The sequence below is a fragment of the Rhipicephalus sanguineus genome, chromosome 8 (genome assembly GCF_013339695.2).
Source record: "Rhipicephalus sanguineus isolate Rsan-2018 chromosome 8, BIME_Rsan_1.4, whole genome shotgun sequence".
Taxonomy (NCBI): Eukaryota; Metazoa; Arthropoda; class Arachnida; order Ixodida; family Ixodidae; genus Rhipicephalus; species Rhipicephalus sanguineus.
In genome coordinates, this window is record NC_051183.1 from 83,649,453 (window position 1) to 83,673,660 (window position 24,208).

General features: G+C 45.2%; 1 long non-coding RNA gene across 1 annotated transcript; it reads right to left on the reverse strand.

The window, feature by feature from the left end:
• Positions 1 to 8,001: 8,001 nt before the first annotated feature.
• On the reverse strand, positions 8,002 to 21,689 carry LOC119403354 (uncharacterized). The gene is made up of 4 exons (XR_007417165.1): positions 21,626 to 21,689; positions 16,162 to 16,221; positions 10,365 to 10,421; positions 8,002 to 8,397 (listed from the first exon to the last, which is right to left on the reverse strand). It is a non-coding gene; the product is annotated as an uncharacterized LOC119403354 (long non-coding RNA).
• Positions 21,690 to 24,208: the final 2,519 nt, after the last annotated feature.

The following is a 24,208-nucleotide window of genomic DNA, read 5'->3' on the forward strand; positions in this document are numbered from 1 at the left end:
GTACCTTTAGGAGGTTTACCAAATGGAAAATGCAGTGAAAATAAAACATACAATTTTTTTAGTATTAAAAGTAAGCACGCTGTTAGTGTGTCCAAAGTTTGCAGCTGGGAAATTGTGATGCGTTTAATATGTAAGAAACACTAAATACTACATGTAATTTCTTTCTCTGGCATATGTTAATTACTAATAAAGAAGCTTCAATATCCACCCGAGGGCGAAAGCCTTAGATGCCTAACCAAACCCGAAAATTAGTATTCGGCAGTGCGTAACACGAGCGATGCAAAAACAATGACGTAATGACGCCATCCTTATGGTCCTTATGACACCGTCCTTATGGTCTCAAATTCGTGACGTCGTCATGTTCTGTGAGATCAAATGAAACCGCCAGTTAGGTGAAGGTGGGTAAAAAAACGCCAGGCCTGCGCGGAAAGCACAGCACAGTCACAGCGAAAGCTGGAAGAGCGGCATTTCTAGAGCCCACTATAAACTCTCCTGTGGCTACTAATACAAGCAAATTAGGAACGTACCCACTACGCCACAAATCATAATTATTTGGGAAGTTGGGAAGCACCCACCACGACATTATTCGTTATTCTGCGGAGAAGCGAGGTACTATCTGTAAGGCATTATGTGCATTTTGTTGATGCGACGGTTGATGACGACGAAGATTTATGGCTGAGCCCTTTGTAATGGGTTGGAAGCTTTAAAAGACTCACTAGTTACGTAATTGATATTGTGCGACGCGTCGTTATATGAACTGTCCCACCACGCATTATAACATACGTTAACCGGAGAAACGGAGAGCGAGAGAGACAGAGAGGGAAATATCTTAATTGAGACCCCGAGGAAATGGATCATGGGTGCCTTATGGGCTTCATTGGCAACCAATAGAAGTGCACTTGCGAGGAACCCTCTACGCTATAAATAATCATAATTTTTGTGAAGTAGGGAAGCAGCCACTATGCAATTTTTCGTCATTCTGCGGAGAACCGTGGTACCTGCTAAACACCTGTAAGGCATTATGGGACTTTGTGGTGATGTGGCTGATGACGGTGAAGAATTCTCGCAGAGGCCTTTGTAATGGGTTGGAAGCATTAAATAACCCACCTGTTGCGCAATTCGCATTGTTTGACGCCCGGTTAGAGAATTCGCGTTTGTGTGACGCCTGGTCGCCATCTTACTCTTCTGCCACACTACATTACATATGTTAATGAGGTTCTTTCGCGACATGAAGCATGTGTAGGGTCCTTTCGCTACGCAGTTTCAAGCACCGGCGTGGCTCAGAGGTAGAACTCTGGGCTACCATGCAAAGGGCCCAAGTTCGAACCTCGTACCTCCCTAGAAATTTTTTCTTATTTCCTTTTTTTCTTATTTCGTGTGATAGTGGTTACGGACACCGGCGGCGGCGGCGGTGGCGGACAACTACGGCGCCAAAAGCGGCCGTTGAAATGATCTCATAACAGCTTTCGCTGTAAAAAGTGGAGCGCAAATAACCGATGCAGGACCAAAAATGATAAACAAGTTTATCTTTCTTGGTCCTGCATCGGTTATTTACTTATTCATGAGACACCAACTAGCTCACCTAGCTATATTGTTACTAAGGTGAAGGTGGCCCGATCCCGGAGGCAGTGCAAGATCTCGTGAAGTGAAGAAGGCTCGCAGTGCCTGCAATTCCATAGGCATTGCCTACCCACGTAAGGTGGTTAAAGCTTTCGGGGCAGTGGGAAGCGATAAATACAGTCGAGTGGAACGAAAAAGATGATGATGTCTGTCGCTTCTGAGTCGTCGTAGGTGAATTCATAAGGATACTGCGTGAATTTTTATTGCAGAATTATTGATGAGTGGTTCCTCAGTGTTATATACGGATGCACTATTTGAGTATGTCAGCAATGTCGCTTTTACAAATTACTGTGAAAATTCGCACGTTATCTTTCTTGCCCCTTTTGCACGAACCCTGATAAATTTGCTTAAGCAAATATTCGTGTGGTCGCTTACATATGGCTCCAGAATCAATGGCGTAACGCTGAGGAAATGCGGAAAGCATTTTTTTTTTGCACCCTACCTGTAGGAAAACGTCCAAAGATATAGCTACACCAGGTTTTGGCAGCGCGCCATTTGTTTTCACCTTGTAGCAATAATATAAAACAGCCGTGGAAGCATAACGGCTTTCAAGATGAAGAGGAAAACATGCTTTCCGACCGCTCAAGAGTAGCCCACAGGAGTGTCAGAGGCCATTTTGTTCCTAGCATCTGATTTCTCAGATGCTATGAACGATGTTTTCTCAGTTCGATTCAGCATCGTACCTATGATTTTGACAGTTCCCGTCCATCGCAATTTTTGACTCATGGACAACGGCGACCGCGCGAGAATTTCTGCGAGACGGCCTGTTTGACGCCATCACGTTAAATATTAGCAGAGTCTGTGAAGAGGCCTGCAACACTCTTTCGTGGACTTATAGCCACAAAGTACATCTTCTACACGGCTTAGGGATAGTGGAAATGATCATTCACGAAAAGGAATACAAACGTCGTGGTTCAATTGCGTGTATTTGCTTTACCTATGCAGTAATTATTTCCTTAAAAGAATTCCTGGAAGTACTTATTAAAGACATTCTCAAGCTCTGACAGTTTGTCTAGGTGGTGCATTATTTCGTAGTCGTGGAGCGAAAAAAAAAAGCTGCATCGGAAAGAAACTTTCTGGGAGAACAGGACCGGATAGACAAGACAGCCACCGTTACCGCCTACCCTGTCCACAACACTTTCTTCCAGTACAGCTTTTGCATCAACAAATTCACAATAAAGTGATGAAATGTTTGGAAGGGAATCTGTTTTACTACATAAAAATTGAGGCAGAGACGCTCTAGTGGCGCGAAATCGAGAAAGTGCGAAGTTGGTGGCCTTTTCCTACTCAACCTGGCTGCCGCGGTGGTATAGGGATTACGCTGATCGGCTGCTGACCCGAAGGTCGCGAATTCGATCCTGGCCACGGCGGTTGCATTTCGATGGATGGAACATGATAGAGTACCGTGTACTGTGCGATGTCAGTATACGTAAACGGAAAACCAGATGGTCAAAATTTCCGGAGCCATCCATTGTGTCATCCCACATAATCATAGCATGGTTTTGGAACATAAAACCTCAGATAATATTAATAATAGCCTTCTCACTCTCCCTTAATTTTCCCATTCGCTTTCTATACTGTAGAAGACATGGCTATTCTGTGCGTTCTCCTTACCCATCCTCCTTCTGTCTCCTCCTCACATTTGCTTATATTTCCCACACCCTTGATTGGCTGTTCTATACGCGGCTATACTATGTCTTCTTACCCTTTGTGTTTATTTCTCTCTCTCCATGTCTTTATCTTTCTCCCTATCGTCTTTGTGTTCTGTCGCCCATAGCAACGTAATCATATGGTTCCCACAGATGCTTGTTCTCCTGGTTCCATGGGATAGCCGAGTGGTTACGACACCCGTCTTTGGACCATAGGTAACCGGGTTACAATCCCGCCTAGGCAAGACATTATATATTGTTTTATTTATTCCTGCTCATATTCCTCTCCATTTCTCCTATCCTACTCTTTTCTTGGATTCGATGCGTTCCTAGGCAACGCATGGTGACGTCATCGCTCAGCGAGGTTTTTCTCCAAACACATACGGCCAAGCCTCTGACTAAGCAGCCTGATTGTTAGAAACCAACATGCATATGATTCATTCTTCCAAACATTCAAGCAAATGTATGAAATGCACTTTTCTGTGAAAGTGCGCAAGAAAAATAGGAAAACACGTAAACCATGGATAACACTAGAGCTGCGCAACGAGATTAAAAAGAAAGAACAGTTATATTGGAACTTTATAGCTTCTCGGCGTCCGGAAGATCTGGTTGTGTTTAAACAATACAGAAACAAATTAACTAAGAAGCTTCGATCAGCAAGAAAAGAGCATTACACATCTGTTTTAGACATTAAAACGGGAAAACGCGAGGTGTTTTGGGACAGGTTGAATGCCTTACTGAATCCAGACCGAGCACAGTGTGGCCCGTTAAGTCTGAAAGTTGGTAGTAAGGAGCTTTCCGGTGCTAATTTGGCCGACGCATTCAATAATTTTCTAACCAATGTAGCCATTGACCCAATATCATCTGATGTACCTGTTTACTTAGAACAACAAACTGAGAAATCCCTGTTCTTCTGTCCTGTGACATCAAGTGAGGTCCAAACTGTAATTAAAAGCATGAACAATAGTAGTAGTAACGATACAGATGGAATCCAGATACGACCAGTGAAATTTGTTGCTGATATCTTAGCGCCTGTTCTTGTTCACATATACAATCTTTGTATGGCTACTTCTGTGTTTTCTAGTAAAATGCAAATTGCAAAAGTAGTAATGTTGTATAAGAAGGGCGATCATAATGAATTAGGAAATTACAGACCTATTTCTATTTTGCCAATTTTTTCAAAAGCCTTTGGGAAGTTAATACATAAGAGGATTATAAATTTCATTGAAAAACACAAACTGCTCACCGAGTGTCAATTCGGCTTTCGTAAAAATAAATCCACAGAGCTAGCATTACTTCAACAAAAAGAATACATTTTAACGCAGTTCGAAAAGCAACTTATCACGATTGGGGTGTTTGTTGATTACACCAAGGCATTCGACTTAGTTAATCATGAAATGTTAATAAAAAAGCTTAGTTGTTATGGTATACGGGGCTGTACACTTGAACTAATCAGATCATACCTGAGCAACCGGAAATAAAAAAATTCGGCAGATCCCACGTACCGTGGGAGTCGATGGTATGCGAAGCATGTGGCGGGTAGGTGTACTGTGGCGTAACTTTTTTTACTGAGCGACATCTGACAAAATGACGCTAAAGATTTGTATATATTTTTTGGGCGCACACATATATATGTTGAAGAGCCGCATATGTGTTATATAACCAGTTGTTTACGGTTGGGTAACGCAGCCAATGGCAACGTGGGTATTACAAAACCAGAAGCGGTAAGCTGATATGTAGTGCTTATACGTGTCCCGAAAACGCACGCACGTTTCACGAACCCGTGTGCATGTGTGCAAGAAGTTCTTGACAGTTCTTGAGCAAGGGCATCATCACCATGATCAGTGAGCACCAACAGCTGGTCATGACTTGTTATAGGATCCGGTCGTGATCGTGGTGACGAGGGGTCCATGTGTAGTGAAGTATGTGGTATAGTAGAGCTGTTGGAATTTGTGGATGCCTCGGTCATTTCGTCGACATATTGCCTGTAGACAGAGCCGGCGACATGTCGGAACCTGAAGCCACCCTTCGGGTTGGTGAAGTATAGGCAGTCGAGGCTGGTAGGCCTGGATAGTGCTACGTAGACCATCAGTGGGCGGTGTTTGTCGTATTCGTAGACTACCTGGGCGTATGTGGCCTACGTAGCCTAGTCTACAAAGCGGCTGTCAAATAATCTGGCATCATCCTCGGTCAGCATGAGGCCATCGCCCAGCCTCGTAAGAAATGAAGAGGACACTGCGTCATTCTGGTGGACGAAGTGCACTTTACAGTGCTGTGATGTGGATATAATATGTAACATTCGTTAATGTATTCCTCCGGGGTCGAGCAATGCTCCAATATAGCTTCTTGAATCATAGGAATACAAATCTAATGTTTATTAGACTGCTATAAAAGAGGAGCCAACACTGGAACTACAGACGTTCATCTGATATGACGCCTGTATCGTAGGAGTACACATCGTAGGAGTATCATGTAGTGTTTGTTGCTGTCTTGTAAAATTAGATAGCCAGCACCACAAGCACAATTGACGTTGCACCGATAGTACGCCTGCGTAGGCTGTTTTTCCAAGCCAGTTTATAGACCTGGCGTGGCTCAGTGGTAGAATACCTGATTGCCACGCAGAATGCTTGGGCTCGATTCCTGCTGGGATCCTAATTTTTAACATTTCCATTCGCTGAGTCAACGCTGCCGATGTTGGTTTTCGTTAACGCTCTAGCATTTAAGTTACCAACGTCTGTTCTCGCCATTCCTGGGTAGATATAAACTGTCAATCACCTGTGGCGCATACCCGTACACCGCGGCCCGTGGTAAACGGGTATGTGCCACACGTGTCTAGTGGAAAGGGTTTGACGACGTACGCGACAGGATTTTAACGTTATTCATGTCATGACCGGGCAATCATATTCGTCAAATCCTCTTACCCTCCCATGCAAATTTTGGTCTACACCAACTTAAGGAGGCGATCATGAGAGCACCCAGACGTAGGCGGCTAGATAGATAGATAGACAGATAGATAGATAGATAGATAGATACGTAGATAGAAACGCTCAAAGTGCCAGAGGTTCGCTAAGAAATGCTTCGCATTTAATAGTCGAAATCGATAAGTCACGATCAAAGGCTATGAAGGTACCCTGCGGAGTTCCGCAGGGGAGCATATTAGGTCCTCTATTGTTCATTTTATATATTAATGATGTGGTATGTATTGATAATAGTGCAAAGTTTATTATATATGCCGATGACACCAGCATTTTCTATTCTGGCAACAACATACATGACCTAATAGGCATCTGTAATAGCACATTACAAAAACTAGCAGCATGGTCAATTTCAAATGGCATGAAAATTAATGAAAGCAAAACAAAGGCTGTTATTTTCACAACAAAGAACAAACAATTATCCCCGCATGCAGATATAGTTTTAAACGGTCGCAGCATTGAAATTGTTGATCATTTTAAGAGTTTAGGAGCGGTATTTTCTGCAAATATGTCCTGGGATAACCATGTAAATGTAGTGATCCAAAAGTGTGCTGGCATAACAGGAATAGTTGGTCGCCTCAAACACCTTCTCTCCACACAGGTGAAATCACTTATTTATAATACCTTGTTTTGCTCTTATTTAAATTACTGTGTACTAGTTTGGGGTACAACGACCTTTTCCAACCTGCAAAAAATACATAAAATGCAAAAAAAGTTCATTCGGTTTACTTATAATGTGCCTTATGGGTCGCCAACTGCTGACTTGTTTAGCAATTCTCACATTGTAAGTATTCATCAGCTGTATCGCTATAGACTGAGTGTACGTTTTAAATTTGAAATTAAAGAAAACTTAGAGTGTTTAAGACAGATTGCTTGTCTAGAAGAGAGAAAACAGAGTTATGACATACGAGGAGGTGAGACATGGATGGTACCGGCCGCGCGTTTAAACTCTTCAATGCAACGCTTGTGCCATACCTTGCCTTGCCTTCTCAACCATTATATATCAACTAATTTTGATCTGTTTTCTTGTGGATCAAGCAAATTACGCTTGAAATTTGTAAACACGAAATACTAAGTTATTGATATGCATATATTATTATTTTTTTTGTTGTTCTTGTGTTGTTTTTGTTGTTGTCGCTTGTTGCTCTTCTATCTACTTATGTTTCGAAGTGATCTAGCTTTGAAATGATGTATTCAATTATTGTGTTAAACACAACTGTCTCTGTGCTGCCGTGAAACCTTGTAATGGGGGCGGCGGGCTCGTCAAGCTGCCGAAAGACAGCTTTTATTCGCCGCTCCTCTGTCTATTTTTGAAATGGACAAAATAAACTTGATTGATTGATGTCAATTAATAGAGGCTCGTATGGGTAAGCTATCTAGCAGTGTTCTCCTTTCAAGTGAATCGTTTTGGCCTATGAATAATTCCACCATATCAATTATTCTAGTGTTTATCTGACGTTCTAGTCAACTATTGAAAATTATCCTTTAGACGCGCGCCGGGCGTATCAGTCAGTAAGCATCTCAAAAATTGGGCTGCTGAATTGTGACACTCTGCAGTTTGATACCTGACAGACTATTTTCATTTATTAATCTCATGTTGGCGATATCGGAGCCCTCACGTTTCTATAGGACTGCGTGACGTTGCACCGCACTGTATTCTTTGGAAGTCGGCAAAGGAAGATAACCAATGTTCAAATGTGGTTGACGTGGACGGAAGTTTGCATGAGTGACAATAAGAAAATTCAGCAGTCATCGCAATACTTTTTTACGATATTTTATTACAAAATGCGCTGTAAGGAACAGACGAGCAGTTTTCGTAGAGTACTGAAACAACGATGTCGCGCACTGTGCATGCGCAGGCGCTTATCTAGACTTGAATCAATCGCTATAATTGCAGGGGCCACTTATGAATTGAGCCAGGATTCGGGAAGAATCTTATCGTGGCCTGTTCGATCAAGCCATTTCCTCGTTTTATCGGTGTCCCTCGCTTTCCTTATTGCTTGAACACAAGCGGCCCGCTTAAATCGGGAACTGGTGGCCATATTATTCTGAATTGTTAGATCCTTTCATCGTTGCATTCAGCAGATTTCCAACATACTCTAAGTTCCTCAGCTGGGTAGTGTGGCGCTGTCGCCACCACTACGGCAATTTGCCTAAACGAAAAGAAAAGTGCAAGAGAGTGAGAAGTGGAGAAATTATTTTCGTAAATACATTCGCAATAATATGTTGTTTTATGTTAGAACTAAAACCCGTATAATATTTGGGTGCCACACTGCGTCACCATGAATAGCACCGGACTTCTGCTTCCGACTTCGTATATGCTGAGTTTTGATGCGGTATTACATTACCATAATCGTTTTGTGAGCAGGAGTTAATTTCAAACTTAAATCTACTATCATCACATTTTGTGTCCAAATATAGCTAGTTGGATATTTTGAGAACAATCTTAGCATGCAAGAAAAACAATTGCTGCGATAGAATAAAACGCATATTGTTAGGCAACGCAATTCAGAGATTGTGTTGAGGTTAAATGCACAAGGAATTGCATGTGATGTCATGAAATGAAAGTCGCTTTCCATCAGCAGTTTCTTCTTTAAAATTGACAAACAAAGCACAGATTTGTGCGCATTTCTCAGAGATAAGGGGCCTTTGCTGTTTCGTGTGAGCGTTCCACTTCTATTCTTTTTATTGTAGTTCTGTTGTTGAGATCGCTAGTTCTCTTTTGGTCACTGTAAAATCTCAGCTCGATACTGAAGACCTTTATTACTCTAAGCAGACTAGCCGATTGCTAATTTGTGCCAAACGATGCACTCATGAAGAGGGGTAGGAGCTCACTTTGACACAGTGATATTCTGCTGTAAGGGGACCGATAATGCGCTTCTCATTTGCCAATCTGATACTTTATGATAGGGGTATGTAATTTCACTTTGCCACATTTCATTGTTACGTCAAAATATGTCAGTAAAATACAGATGAAAAAGAGAAACCGAACGAAAAAGTTTAGTTTATTTGGATAGCCTGAGAATCGATCCCCGATTCCTCGGTCCGCGACTATTCGTACCGGGCGCTCTACCCGCCGCGCTACATACGCTCTTTTCCTTTATTATCTACGGACGCTCATTAATGAGATTCGACAAATGCGCCTTATATTTCTCACACCTAATCTCTTTCACAGTGACCTTGTTTGGCGTTTGGGGGGGTGGGTGGGGGGGTTGAAGCGGCTCGCCATCCGGGAACCGTGAAATACTGCGTCATGACGGTAAGGCGCACTGACAGGAAGCGGTTCAGTTTCAGCTTTCGGGGCGACGGGAGACACGCCAACAGCCCGCGTAGCGCCTTCCCGCGCTCACGGCTCAAACTACCAGCTTTGCCTGTCGCGTTCCTGCAGCGCTGGGAAGCATATGTTGTTTATTCCGCTTTTGGCGCTCACCCTGTTGGTGAGGAGCGCAAAGTTGGCGTTGCTCTCATAAAATGACAACGCTTTGAATTAGTGCATATCGGGTACCAGTGCTGTGTGCTTGTTGACGCTATTTTTGCGCGGGATTCAGCATATGTGCCACTAGGCATCAACGTGCTATAGCTGCCAAAGACCAATAGACAATGCGCAAGCTCTCATACATCGATGCACTGTAAACAATCCACAATACCCCGGAGAAGACACGGCTCGCTTTCTTGTAATACCGATTCCCATGAATGATTTACCAGCTGTGCTTTTTTTTTTCTTTCTTTCAACGGGATTGCACTATCCTCCATGCCAAGTTGTTTCATACATGTAGGGAATTAGATTTTCAGCCAAGTGCTAAGTAGCGCGACACACTTGCTGCTTGAGGCAACAAGAGTCGTGCGATCATATCCCGGCAAAAATGAAATCTAGGAATGCGAAAAGACAACTGACTTTGATACAAGGTCGGGTGCCAGTGTCATAAATGCCTGACCGCCGAGAGAACATCTATTATTGATAAGCTACGCATGCAATTACGCATATGACTGGTACACCTTCAAGAGCATCTTTGTGTGCGCCCGCAGTTCTTATGTCCCTGCTTGCACGCCCTGTCGTTTTAGAATGAATACTCACCAACTAGCTCAGCTCTTTGTTATTGTATGTGAGGAAGATACTTACTGTCCAAAATTCTAGCCTCTCCTTTTCTAAATTTTTCTGGCACTTTCGGCACTCCTCCTGCATGATCATGAGTCGAATATGAAATATTTGAGCTTATTCATTTTACCTACTCAATGAATGTTGCGGTCGCGTGGTCAATAAGATTGAAGCACACAACTAGACGAGGGCAGAAACGAACACTTATGACGCACGGGCATTACTTTCAACACCTTATTGACACCCGCGGAACGGAATATATAAGGCCACACGTGACTTTACATGACGTCGGCGCATGAGGCAAGACATGACGCAATCACTGACATCGTAGGTGACATAATTCCTTCGAAGAAAGAGCGAATTACTTCAAATTTAGGCAGCATGTGTTTGTAAAAGTGTAGTCACTGTAGGGTTGTGCATTCATAAGCATTTAAAGGCGACTTAGTCATATTCTAGGAAGAACGCGTTTTTTACAAGCGAAGCTGTTTAAAGTCGCCTTAATTCGCCTGTAGGAAACAGAAATCATCATTATCATCATCAACCAGCACGTGCTCCCTAAGTCCCCTTCTTCATCTTCGTTCTCCTCCGTGTCGCTCCCAGAACACGTGCGCCGATTTTTGCGGCGTGTCCTGTTATCAGCCTTACGGTTGAGAGAACGAGTACAGAGAGGGAACGAAAGAGCAGGAGAGAGAGCAAGAGAGATATATAAAGAAAAAAAAAGAGATAACTTCTCCGCGAAAACAAATCTTCACAACGCGGAATTCGGCCCGAATACCACCGATCCGAAGGCGTGCGTCTAACCACTCGGATATGCAGGCCCGCTAGCACAGCCTAGAATAGCCTTGTATAGTAGAAGTGTAGCAAGGGGGGATAAGGGAACTGAGAGTGAGTATGAAGGAAAGGAGTTGGTGAAAAAGCAAAGCACAGCAACGAAAGGATCAGAAAGAGAGAAATAGCAAGAAATGCAGAAAAAGCGAGAGAGAAAGATATAGATATGAAAGAGGAAGAAAAATAGGATGAGCAAGAAAGAAAGAGAATTAAAAGAAGAGAAATTCTGTGAGCAGCTGTTTAAGAGTTTAGATTTTTCCGATAAGTTGAGGCGCGACTGCCTCAGTAGAGCATTTTAGTTTGACGTTATTACGGTCCGCTCCGCTCCGAGTTGGCCCGCTTAGCTGTAGCGGAGCGGCGGTCGACTTTTTGGTTTTAGTTATCCGTTCTCCGCTGCCGAGCGGATCTTTCGCAGTTGCAACGCCCTCTGGCCAAATTCAGCCTCGTTAAAAATGAAAAACAGTTTTGTCACTTTTACAAAGTAACACAAATATGTATTACTCACTTGTTCACGCAGTATTCACACGTGCGCATGCGTTACCGGCCCATTTCAGGGAAAAAAATAAAGCGTCGACTTCAATATAGTCACGTACACTCAGCGCTGTAGCATTCCAGATCCACTGCAATCCGTTTGGACGCCAACACGGCAGCGATGTTTTCGTCATCTGTGCCGTCTTGTCTAGTTCGCGTCACTTTCCTTAATTCGGCGACTCGATGTAAGTACAAATGTTCGTCTAATCTCAAGCGCTTTCGCGGCTTCCGCTGCGCAGACGAACGTGAAGCAGCCGTGCACGTGGGAAGCACGTTGAGCACTGGAGGCAGCCATCTTAGAATATGCGGGAAGTCGACGCACGCGTCAGGGAGGGCGCGCACATCGCCGCCCCTCGCTAGCGGGAACGGCAGCGACGGTCCGCGCTCCACTTAGGCTCGCACCAAGCGGAGCGTGGGCCTTGCTCCGCTAGTCCGCTTACGGCTAAGCGGAGGACGCATGCGCACTCGCGCCCCCGCTCCGCTTAGCTGCTGAGCGGAGCGTAAAAACGTCAAACTAAAATGCTCTAGTAACGGGAGATCGCGGAAGGCAGCGCGTGAGCGCGTTGCACAACAACCACCGTTGACAGGCTTCCGTTCGTGCAGCGCTTTATTTCCGTATATGGTATCGGTGGACACCCTCGCCACATACCTCAGTGATGACGTCATCAGCGACAGCACGAAGGCGTGCACTACTGTGGCACCGCGGGTGGCCGCCGCTGAACCAGTCGTCACGCCACTGTCGTTCCCTCCTCCTCGCCCTCTCCTCTCTATCGCCATCTTTCATACTCCGCTGTGCTCCTCCGCATTCGCACATTTTCATCCTCGTTCGTTCTGCCGGTTACGACGACGCCGACGCCGCTCAAGGCAGTAACGGGCGCCTAAAGCTGCGCTTTAGAGCATGTTTATTATCAGTGAGCTCATGCCCGTAAAGCTAGATGCGAAATCTGATAATCAGCTGGGGCGTTCCACATACAGTGTCCCTATGACCAACGCACGTATTCTCCCAAGCATCGCAGTTCAACCCACTTTCTCGTGCGCGTGCGCGAAAGGCTTGCGTTGAGCTTTCACAAGAAACGCTAGTAGGCACGAGGTATCACACACGCTAACACAGCGGCTGTCTGGCACAGAGCGGATCGCTCTCGTAGTAGAAACCTGCTTAGGACAATCTCCCTTCCTCTCGTTTTCGTCCTCATTCGCTTTGCCACGTACCACGATGCCGACGCCGCTCAGCGCAAACAGGGGCGCCTAATAGCAGCGCTCTAAACAACATTGACAAGATAGCTGATCCTCTGTCATAGGAATCGGTATAACACGAAAGTGAAACGTGCCTTCACAGACGTAGTTGAGCGTTTGTTGCGCATTCTTTCGTCCCAAGGGCGAAGGCACGAATGCTACAGCAACAAATTGTGATGTCACGCTAAGAACGGCAAGCAGCTCGAGACTTGCAACGCGCTCCTCAAGCAGAAAGGGCGCACGGAAAGAACATACACGCGATGAGAGCGAACTATCACATTTGTAACTTATTTCTGCGTGGGCACTGCGCTCCTTTCGCAAAATTGGCCGCTGCAGTGAGCCAAGTGACCTTCGTGCTCTCAACGCAAGCTACAAACCACCGCGATCACGAGATAAGCGCACGCACGAGCGACCACGCCCTGAGAAAGCGGGCGCTCGTCGCAACGGCGACGGCTTTTTAAGCGAGCTATTCTACGCTCTTCTAGAGTCACTGGAAAAATTTCAGAGTATCGCATCTGTTTTCCGCGCGCCGCCGCCGCCGCGATTGGCTTACTCGCATCACGTGACCTCTCGCCGCCATATCCCTTCCAAGCGCTTTGGGTGCAGGCGCGTTCAATGCAGAGCGTGGCCGGACATTAACAGTACCACGGTCCCCAGAAGTACTTCGTCGCTTTTTTAAACGTGTCATGCAGACAGGGGCGTAAGCAGACATTTTTTTCGGGGGGGGGGGGGGGGCACGGGCTTGGTTTGCCACCCCCTGGCTACGCCACTGCATGCAGATGCCAGAGGAGAGTAGCTCACCATCAGGGGCGTAGCCAGAATTTTTTTTCGGGGGGGGGGGGTTCAACCATACTTTATGTATGTTTGTGCGTGCGTTCGTATGTGTGTGTGTGTATATATACGCAAGCAAAATTAAAAAATTTCGGGGGGGGGTTGCAACCCCCCCCCTTGGCTACGCCCCTCCTCACCATCAATCGAACGTTACTGGTGAGCTACTCTGGGAATCTCGTTTGCCGTGTGGGAAAAATTAATGTCAAAGAGCGCCGTTCTACGTGGCTGCATAGTTGGCCTGATCGAATTCGCCCCCCTCGAATAACACTCCTTCCTGCAGTGAACTACGCTAACTTTGCTGGAAAAGATCTTATGCGACAGGATACTTCACCTTTTCGGTTCGCCATGGTCAGCGATATTGAAAGCTACATAAATTTCTATTTGCTCGGCTGTTTATATCTCGATCTGTTGAACAGATTACGCATGCTATCCGAGTTATAAGCGTGTCACACACTAGAGCGAAATCGAAGATTTATTAAAATAATAACTGTTTACTGTTATACATTGAAGGCAATTATGGCATGATCTTTGGCATTGCACAAAATAGAAGCGTGGAACGCTGTTGATAAACTTGGTATAAGTCAACGTTATCAAGGGTATTCTTAAATTTGTTGCAAAAAAATGCTGCTAATGCTGCATTGCATCGAGCGTACCCTTAAAATACTGTATAGTTGGTGAGAAATGGTCACAGCAAAAAAAAAAAAGAAAGAAAAGCAGATCCCACGCATTGAGGGAGTCGATTTTATACGAGCCCTAGGTCTATATACATACTGTGTTGCAGTAGCATGTGCTTTAAAAATTCCGGGATGTGCTATTTCTGATCAAAAGAACATAAAGCACCGTGCCGAGGAAGTTTTAATAAGAGCGCATTATGAAACAAATAAGTGCAGTAGTGCAGAAACCGAACCCCAGCTGTTTACGCGCTGACAACGCCAAAAAAAGAACTGTTTGTCAGAACACAGCAAAATATTTGCAAAGTCATTGCAACGTTGGGAATATTGAGGAGACAGGAAATAGGAAATGAAACAATTAAGTAGTGATGTCAATCATTTTGATGGCCTATTTTCTACGTATCGTAAGATAAGATGCACCTTACCTACCGCACGCCGATTCGCCCGTGCGTTCGGCTGCTGGCGTTCCGAATCAAGACGTCGCGCGCAGCTTCCAATTACCGTACACACACAACTTCTATTACACATAACAACCAGTTGAACAGCAAGCACGGTGCGCAAGCAAGCTATGCGTCAGCGATCAGTCGAAGGACGCAATGTTGAATGTTCTCGATGTTCGATAACGTTCTCGAGTGTAGTGAACCTGAACACCGACTGCAAAGCTAGCGCAAACAGTCAAGATTCAGCAAATGTCAAAGTAAATGGCATCTCGCACGATGTAACTGCGCTAATGCAACTATGTTTACAGATCCGGACCTAGCGAACACGCCCGGGCGTGACACGAAAAGAGACCGATGAAGCCATGAAGAGAGTTCGCGAGCACATGGCAACATTCGCCGTACGTTTCATTAGTTACACCGCTAACCGCGCAGTCTATTCATACCTGTCGATGTCTCGAAATCACTTCTAATATCCTCTTGAAGAAACACACACACATAATGCCGTTCTGCCGAGCGTAACACGGCACTGAGGCTAAAAGATCGGTCACTTCTCAACACACGCTAGCAACGCGCCGGACTGTCTGGAAGGGACATGGCCGCCACCACCCAATGTTGCCCGCGTGCAGCCTACCTTTGCGGTACTCTGATTTTCCAGTGACTCTACGCTCTTCGAGCCCTTCGCGCCATCTCGCTAGTGATAACGAAAACACGCTGTAACGCCCATCTCTGAGTACCGCCACCGACAAATGGTATATATAAATAGCTCGCCGTCAGCATTGTGAAGAACTAAAGTCCGTGGCCGAATCGTTTAGCGCTGCGGAGCGAAGGGTCGAAGTTCGATTCCCGGTGACAAAAGTTTTTCTTCTGGTTTTTTTCTTTGCCCACTGTTAGTCATTATATTTTACAACGTCATTTCCGTGACGGAAATACGGCAGCGGAGCCGTGGTGGACCCCGGCATAAAACACTTTCGTGTTAAAAAGCAGAGTGAGGACAGAAGAAGAAAGAAGTAGACGAGGAAAGAAAGAGAAAGTGTGCAAATCATAGCAAAACAGCAAAATCCAGGACTACATAGACCATCTGCTCCGCTGTCGTTTTAGGGTTGCGCTTCTAGTGCAAGCTACGCTATCTTGTAATCCACCTCCTTAAATGGCAAACGTACATGCAAATATAATACTCTTAAGAGGACATTTACAAATGTTTGCTTTTCCCAGTGCAATGTTTGAATAAAAATTGCTTTTCCTTAGAGTGCTATATGCTTTAGTGTAATGGTAGAAAAAAATACGTACTTGTCTTTTTATATTCATCAAGTTGGCTTTTTGTAGTCCTCTTACCGAAGGGAACAGCTCCTGAAAACCAAATGATGGATATTTTTAATTTCAGTATCTAGGTACACAAGCTGTAAAAAAGTCCGAAATGTACAGCACTAAACCCCGAGGGTTTTAAGATACAAGAATCACTTATGCGAAACCTTCATCAATTTACGTTGACCTTATTCTTGGAAAATATAACGTAATTTCTTGCCTTAATATACTGGGGAAAGAAATTTATTTTTGGAAAGGAACATTATATATAGGAAGGAAACATCTTTTGTTTATGCACAATATTGATGAGAACTAACAGGCAATAATGTCAAAGAAAGTATAGGGGATGTTATTCGTTGTAATTAGGATAAAGTGTGAAGAAAGTAAAGTGGGCGGAAAGATAACTTGCCGCCGGCAGGAACTGAACCTGCGACCTTCGAATGACGCATCCGATGCTCTACCACTGTGCTACGGTGGCGGTCATCGTTCCGTTCACTTTATGGGGTATATATGTTCATTTAAACCTAGGAGTGTTCGTCAGCGCCAGTCGAAGCCATGGTGGCGAGTGTGGAACACTCTTTTTTATGCCTGTTGGCGTCACGTAGCACGTGACCTTTTTACGAGCTGGCAGCTGACCAATAATCCCTCGCATACTACCTGAAGGCATCAAGTCTGCCAGAAAGAGACCTTCGCTATGAATGAAGGAATATTGTGTATAACTAAGGAACGAGCCCTTAAAAGTCATCGTCTTTCCTTCATCTTTTGTTTATGTATTTCTCAAGAACATCGTGGTTTGAACATCAGTTTCATTGTTGGATTTAGAAATGTTCTGTTTTGTAGTTTGGCCATCTGACTTTTTGAAAAATGTGTGAAAGTTCACACGTTAAGTTTCTTGCCCCTTTTGAACGAACCCTAAACATTTTGCATTTAAAACAATTTGTATGGTCGCTTACAGGCGCATAGAGGGTCCATAGCGTAACTGTGAGAAAATGCGAGCAATTTCTTTGCAGAACAATCATTCAGTAGAAAGACGATCAAGCGCGTGCCTACACTACGTATTTTACAGAGCGGCGTTCATCAGAAGCTTGTCATAAATAATAAAACAACCCTATGAGCTATGCTGCTTTCATGACAAAGAACAGAGTAGTTTTCGACCGCCTAACAGTCACCCAAAGCCTCATTTACCTCATTTGCGGCAGCTTTGTTCCTAGCATCTGATCATGCTATGATACTGAGCTTATTGCTGCAGGTCTTGGTGCGAGAAGAATTACCAAATTTTGGCCTTATTTCTATTCGTACCGCACGCTTTCGTGAAGCGCTATATCATAACACGTTCGCGCCTCACTCCTTTTACTGCTCTTCTCGACAGCGCAAAGTGTACGAATGGCGCATGCGCGACAACAAGCCCATAAATTTCAAATGTCGACGCATCGGACATATCGCTCGCCACTGCCGCATCTGCTGGACTTCTTCGACAGGCTGTTGTTTGCCGACGCTGAAGGTACGAGTACTTCGTCCTTTCTATGCCACTTCCTTTATGCCCAACTGATCTTCTCTAGAGATAGCTCCGGCTAGACCTCGCACGCCCAGTAATTGCCACCATCCTGCCGCCCATTTTTATCACCTCCGTGACACCGTGCTTGCTCTCACATCAATTGGCAGGGCTCCTGATCGAGAACGCAGCAGTATAGTTTCTGAACAGTGAGCTCCTTTGAAAATCTTTGCGAGAAATTTTCGCTTGACCTTACCCACGAACCAGCAATTTCTTCGCCTTCACATTCGCAAAGCTCGTCTTCAGATTCACAGGCGATAGTTCTGCGCAGTCACCAGTCATCACGCTCTCTGCTGGCTGTCCTCAAACAAGGACCCCACGGGATAACTCGCTCTCTGAGCTATACGTGGGCACCAGTCTTACGTTTTGTTTCGAATATAGGACGGGACACTTCTAGCAAAGTCCACTTTCTATCGTACCCCGCGGTAGAATTCCCAAATTCTCACACCATCGCTTGTGCTTTCTTGGTTACGATTCGCCACGATTCTTCATTACAGTATCTTATTAACGAGCCGGAGTGAACGCTTGGCGACGACTCCCTCCAGGGAAAGATAAAGACGCAACTTCATCCTAAGGTTTCTGGCGCGTTCGCGTGATTCGGGTGATGTGGTGGAGTTCCATGACGTATGCGGCCCGGTCTATAGCGGTCGTCTGCTTGGGCGGGTCCGTTCACCATAGCAGGGCGCCCCATTCCTCCCAGGTGGTCACTGGATCTCGGCCCCGCAAGAGAGGGCCCACCTGGCATTCATGGAAAATGAGGGCGAAGGTAGCATGGTAGTGGGAGCATTGCGCACATCAAGGGGTGTGTGCTCCCAGGTGGATAGGGTGAGGAAAATAGGGGGAGGGAAGGGTGCCGGTCGGAGGGCGAAGCCGTAATATTTCGCGCTAACTATGAAGGTATTGGTGGAGTGAAGGTATGGCTGTGGTTTAGCGCTATATGCCTGGTTTATTCCGTTGAATGGGTGCATGCGCTCCCAGGAACGCTCGACTCCGATTTTGCCATCTCCAGGTTGATGAGGCTTCAGGTGTGGTCATTAGCGGCTTCGTTTCCAGAATGCCAGAGTGCGCAGGGACCCATACCAGCTCCTCATGGCGGCGCTGGTTTTGGGAAGGCGAGTTGAAAATTAGCAAACGCATGTCGTGGACTAGTCCTCGCGCCAATTTTAGGAGTGTGGTTTTCGAGTTAGCAAAGACGCGCCGGGCATCGGTGTGCGTGAGGGCAAACGCAATCGTCGCTTCTTTCGGGGATTCCGGGCTAGATGCATGAGGAAGATAAATACTTGCGACGTATTTAAGTGTATGGTCAAAGACTGCAACTGCCAGTCTTTGCCCTCTGAAGCTGCATTCACCCTAACGGTGTCCGCTAGATGGGGCGGGTGTCCCTAACAGATGACACGGGTGTCCCTAACACAAGGCGCGGGTGTCCCTAAACATTTTAGGATAAACTGTGTGTCTGTGGGGAGGATTGTGCTGTGGGTGCATTGTGCACGTCTATGGGCGTGTATAATTTTGTGTGTGTTGTTATGGAACCCAAGCTGGAGTAGTTTGGTGGCTTGTGTGTTATACCCTTGTCACACGGGTAAGCTTAACCGCTGTTATCCCCAACTGCAGTTAACGGACGTAGCCACAGTTACCGTAAACCAGACAGAGGCGACGTCACACGTTTGCAGCGCTTCCAAGCGTTCTTTAATTTGATACATGGCTGCGTTCGTGCAACACCGCTATAACACAGCCTTGTACAGGGCTTCACGCTCGATTATGGACGCCTCAGCAGCGTGTTTTGATGCGCGTCTATCAAGTAGCGTGAAGCCCTGTTCAATGAACGAACGCAGCCGTGTATCAATCTCGTGAAATGCACACGAGATTTTTGCAGCACGGACAAACTGGTACCTCAAAGCCGGTAATTTATCTTCCCAAATGCGTATCAACGCCTCCATCGTCGCAACGGTCCAGTTGACACGCTTTTGGCTTGATATTTCGCTGGGAGCCGAGCTGCTCGCGTTCGACAAAGGCAGCCATGTTGTCAGTTTACGGCGCTAACAGGGGTTGCCTACCTCCGTTTACGAAAACGGCCGTTAGCGGAAACTCTGCAGTTAGGGTTGTCGTGTGACAAGGTACAACAGCCGTTAGACTTAACGGCCGTCGTACTTAACTGTGGTTAGACTACCCGTGTGACAAGGGTATTAGACGGAGGTGTAACGCCACCTTGTACGCTATAAGAATCATGTCATCGATTATGGCAATTTTGTCTTGTAGAATATGCGTGTAAAATGGTGCACAGGATTGGCATTGTGAGGCGTTCGTTTGCTCTCTGGATGAAGGCAACCTTAGTATGGCGCCAGTATTATGGCAGGGGGCCCTCTTTTCACCATTTGTTGAAATATTCGCTACTCTATCTGATCATCTCTGTTACGAACCATATAGCTGGTTAGTCTGTCATTTCCGGAGGCAGAACTTGTGTGGATGTTTTGAGGGGCCATACCGACCTTTTACTTTGATATATCGAATTCTAGGGCCACATTTGTGGTTCTTTTGTAAGGTCGCATAGCGGAGAAGGTACCGGGTGCTGTGTGTGCTGTGCGGATTTGGTCCAGAAGAAAGTTAGGGTAGAGCTTGAAGTTTTGAAGCAGACATATAATGTGGTGTTGCGGTGCTGTGAGCAAGTGTGACACCCCAATAAGGTAGCGTAGAAGTTGCCATGTGTACTTGGTGGAAGAAGTGACATTTGGGCGAGGTCGAATCTGTTAAACATATTGAGTGGATTCCGCGTGATACAACGAGCTGGAGATTATGGTGGAGGCGTGGTGATGTCAGCTATGCTGCTGCACTTGTGACCCCAGTGAGAACGCACAATATCTCCTGCTTGTGCGGCGAATCGTTTCTCTAACGTGGCCAGTCGGTGTCTTAACGTTCTGTTATGTTTCGGTCTTTCCCACCTCTCCAGGATGCCATGGTGGTCATCCCAGAGGTAAGCTAGGCGAGTGTGCCGTGCGGTGGTGTCGGGTGGCGTAGTAATGTGTTGTGAGTTTGCGGTTATGCCATTCAGGAGACATGTGACCTAATAGCCACTGTGTTGTATTTTGGTGCTTCGAGTTCTCGGCGAGTTGACTCGATAGCCTCCCAGTGAGTAAGGTTTTAGGATAGGAGTTGATCTCCCTGTGGCGTGCGAGATAGTTCAATAGCGATAATGCAGTGGTCAATTCGAAATGTGTGTAGCGTACGGCATCCTGAGGGCCCCTTCAGGAAACGGCTGAGTGTAGGGTCCGAACTAGTCACTACGGTCACGCTAGTGCTGACTTCTTAGGTGGTGATGAATACTCTGCGACATCATGTTGTGATGTACCTCAATCACCATTTTGTGTGCCGAGAAATAAATTGACCTCCTATAAGTAGGGTATTTTGGCCCGCGGTGAGGATATTTGTTTGCAGTAGTGCATCAACACGCGCCATGACTTGGCGTGGGATGTGGTGTGGGATGTGGTGGCCTTGGTATGAAATGACGGGAGTGATTGTGTGTTCTTGGTACGTAACGGCGCGATGAAAAAGTGCGGACACTTGGTGATGTATGTTGCGGCGGCGTGTGCTGCATGGTAACTGGGATGTTTGGCTTTGTGTTGTGTCATGTAACAAAATGAATTAGACAGGCAATGCTGTACCCCTGCCGCTGCACATTTGCACAGACGTATTTCACATTGGTTTCGTGTTATTCTAGATAACACGAGCCATTTTATATACTCGACCACAATAACTGTAGCCTATCATGAGAAAAGATACGTCACTTCTGAGAGGACATTGACTACTTTATGCTCCTACCAGCGTAATACATCCAACAAAACCGGCTTTCTTACGGCGCATTATGGTGTGAAGTGGTAGTAGGAAGTGCAATAAAGTACGTACCAATTCCATTTCGTGAACGAAGTCGGGTATTTCTAGAGGGTATACCGAAAAGGAAAATTGACTGAAAATAAAGGGGACATTTTTTTGTTTTAGTATAAAAGTCAACACGCTGTTAGTGTGTCCGAAATTTACAGCAGGAAAATCGAGACGCTTCTAAGATGTAAGAAACACTAAACTAAAAGCATGCATCCATTTAAGGTCTGATATTGTTTAGGACAGCTTGATGCAATTTCGTTCTCTGGCATAACTAATTACTTGGAAAGAAGCTCCCATATTTTGTATAAGTAAGAAATCTTTAGATGCCTATCCAAACGCGAAAATTAGTTTTCGGCAGGCCTGCGCGGAAAGCGCAGCAGCAGTCACAGCGAAAGCTCGAAGAGCGGCAGTTTCTAGAGCCCGTTATAAACTCTATTGTGGCTACTAACACAAGTACACTAGCAACGTATCCACTACGCAAAAAATCATAATTTTTGCGCTGTTGGGAAGCACCCACCACGACATTACTCGTCATACCCTCCCCTCTTCCCCCTCCTATCACTTTTTGTTCCTTTTTCTTTCGCCATCCATTACGACTCACTCAAGTTCGTCACGGCGGCCTCTCCCTCTCCCACCCCCACTCTGGCAGGTTGCCCTCTCCTTCTCTCTTGTGGTGGAGAGGGCACGAAGCATATACGCACGAAAGCAAAGGAAATTAGTTCCAGCCTTGAAGAAGACAAGTCCACTTGTCCAAACGTCGGCTCGATCACCCACCCCCTTTTTACGGGTTTTTCCATCGCAAGCTTCCATCTTCCACTTCCTGCCGTTTTTTTTGCGTTCCAGAACTAAATATAGAGTTGCTCTCAGCGCTGTTTATTTTCTATCCGTAACCACGCATACTGTACCTCTATTGCGCATTCTGTTTTTAAAGCACACCGCACTTGATGACAGGAAGGTAATAAACTTGTGAATATCGCACAACGTAACCGCGAAGTTCAATCCAATATTATTTGTCATCGTATAATAGGAAAAGTTGTCTAGGTTGTACGACGTGATCTCAGCAAATTCGGTAAAAATCTTAGCAGTTTTTTGTGCTACATGAGATGGCATTTCTATTGAAATCAAAAGTCCTGAAGAATTTTTAAAAGTCCCGCAGATTCCACGCACAGTGTGTATTGATTTAATGCAAAGCAGCCAGCAAAAAACTACATGCATTGCCTTGTATGCCTTTGAGCCAATGAAGCCAGTATAGTCATGACGTCCAGTTCACTATATATCGCATGTATGTCCACGGCCGGACTAGAAAGGCGCGCGAGCATTCCGTCCTATTACCTTCGCAATCGAGTTCAATACGATGGTAGCGTTTCTCGACAGTTAGCGCCATTATTCAGCGAGAGGGGCGTGGCCACTTTGCTGCACATATAGGCGTTTTTGCTTGCTGCGTGCGGTCTGATGTTGGAAAGGAAACTCGAAAATAAGGAGTAAGATGCCAACGTTCCTACTTAAATTTGCATCTTGGTGTTTCTGTTCCAGTTTAGCGCTGCAGTATTAGCCCTTCTTTGGCTCCAAGACGTACATTTGAAATAAAACTTATGAAATGAAGATATTCCGCACCGATCTATTCCTCGAAGAAGTGATCCCAAAGGGCACGGCAGGACACAAACTCAAAAGAATAAGAGGAGCCGGAGCACTTTTCGAGGCCTTCAATAGATGCCAAGAACAAGGAAACGCTGCTGACAAACAGGAAGATTGCTACTTTTGCAACGGAGGACCACTCGCTCTTCAAGTCTAGTCATCGCCATTACGCAGGAGGGCACCGACGGGTGTACAAGGGTTATGTTAATTTTATCATAATATATGGCTACACCATACATTCGAATCGTTTTATACTCATTTATGAGTTAATTCAAGCCCAAATAAATTGTTCCACTCTATAAGAGCCAAATACAAATTTTACTCCTGAATACTGAGGATAGTGTGCTATATAAATTATAGCCGAAATATAGACTTGATGCATTAATTGGACAAGAACACACTGGAAAAGATTGTTAGAGCAGGCCCGACTATATTGCCAGTTGCAAAAAAGCGCGTTTTTCTCAGTTTCACTTAATGTGCATTTGGCTCTTTTTGGAAAAAAATACGCCGTAAATGCATTCAGTTACGACTGTTTCTAAATTAGATTTAGTGTACATCTGGCGCGTTCTTAAACGCCTAGAAACTATCCAATTTCGAGTTATAGGAGGTCCTAGATAAGATTTGCAGTAGTATAGAGTACATTTATTGTCCAGATAACGATATCGGTAGAACTATAAGCAAATGAAAGAAGGTACGCATAGTTTGACCGCATTAGCTTTTTTTTCAGTCGTCCATTAGTCAACGCCGAAGTGACCATCTCCAGTCCAGGGCGATATCTAAAAACCAATGAAAGTGGATGCGTGCCGATGTCTGAATAGCGTGTCGATGCCGTTTGTTATATCATCATATTCTCTCTACAAAGCCTGTAAAAATTGTCAGATTTGCTTAACTGAAGCCATCCAGCACAAAGACCCACTTCTGTAATTTGGGATATACATATTGCCTTTGTTTACATTTACGAAATATATTATG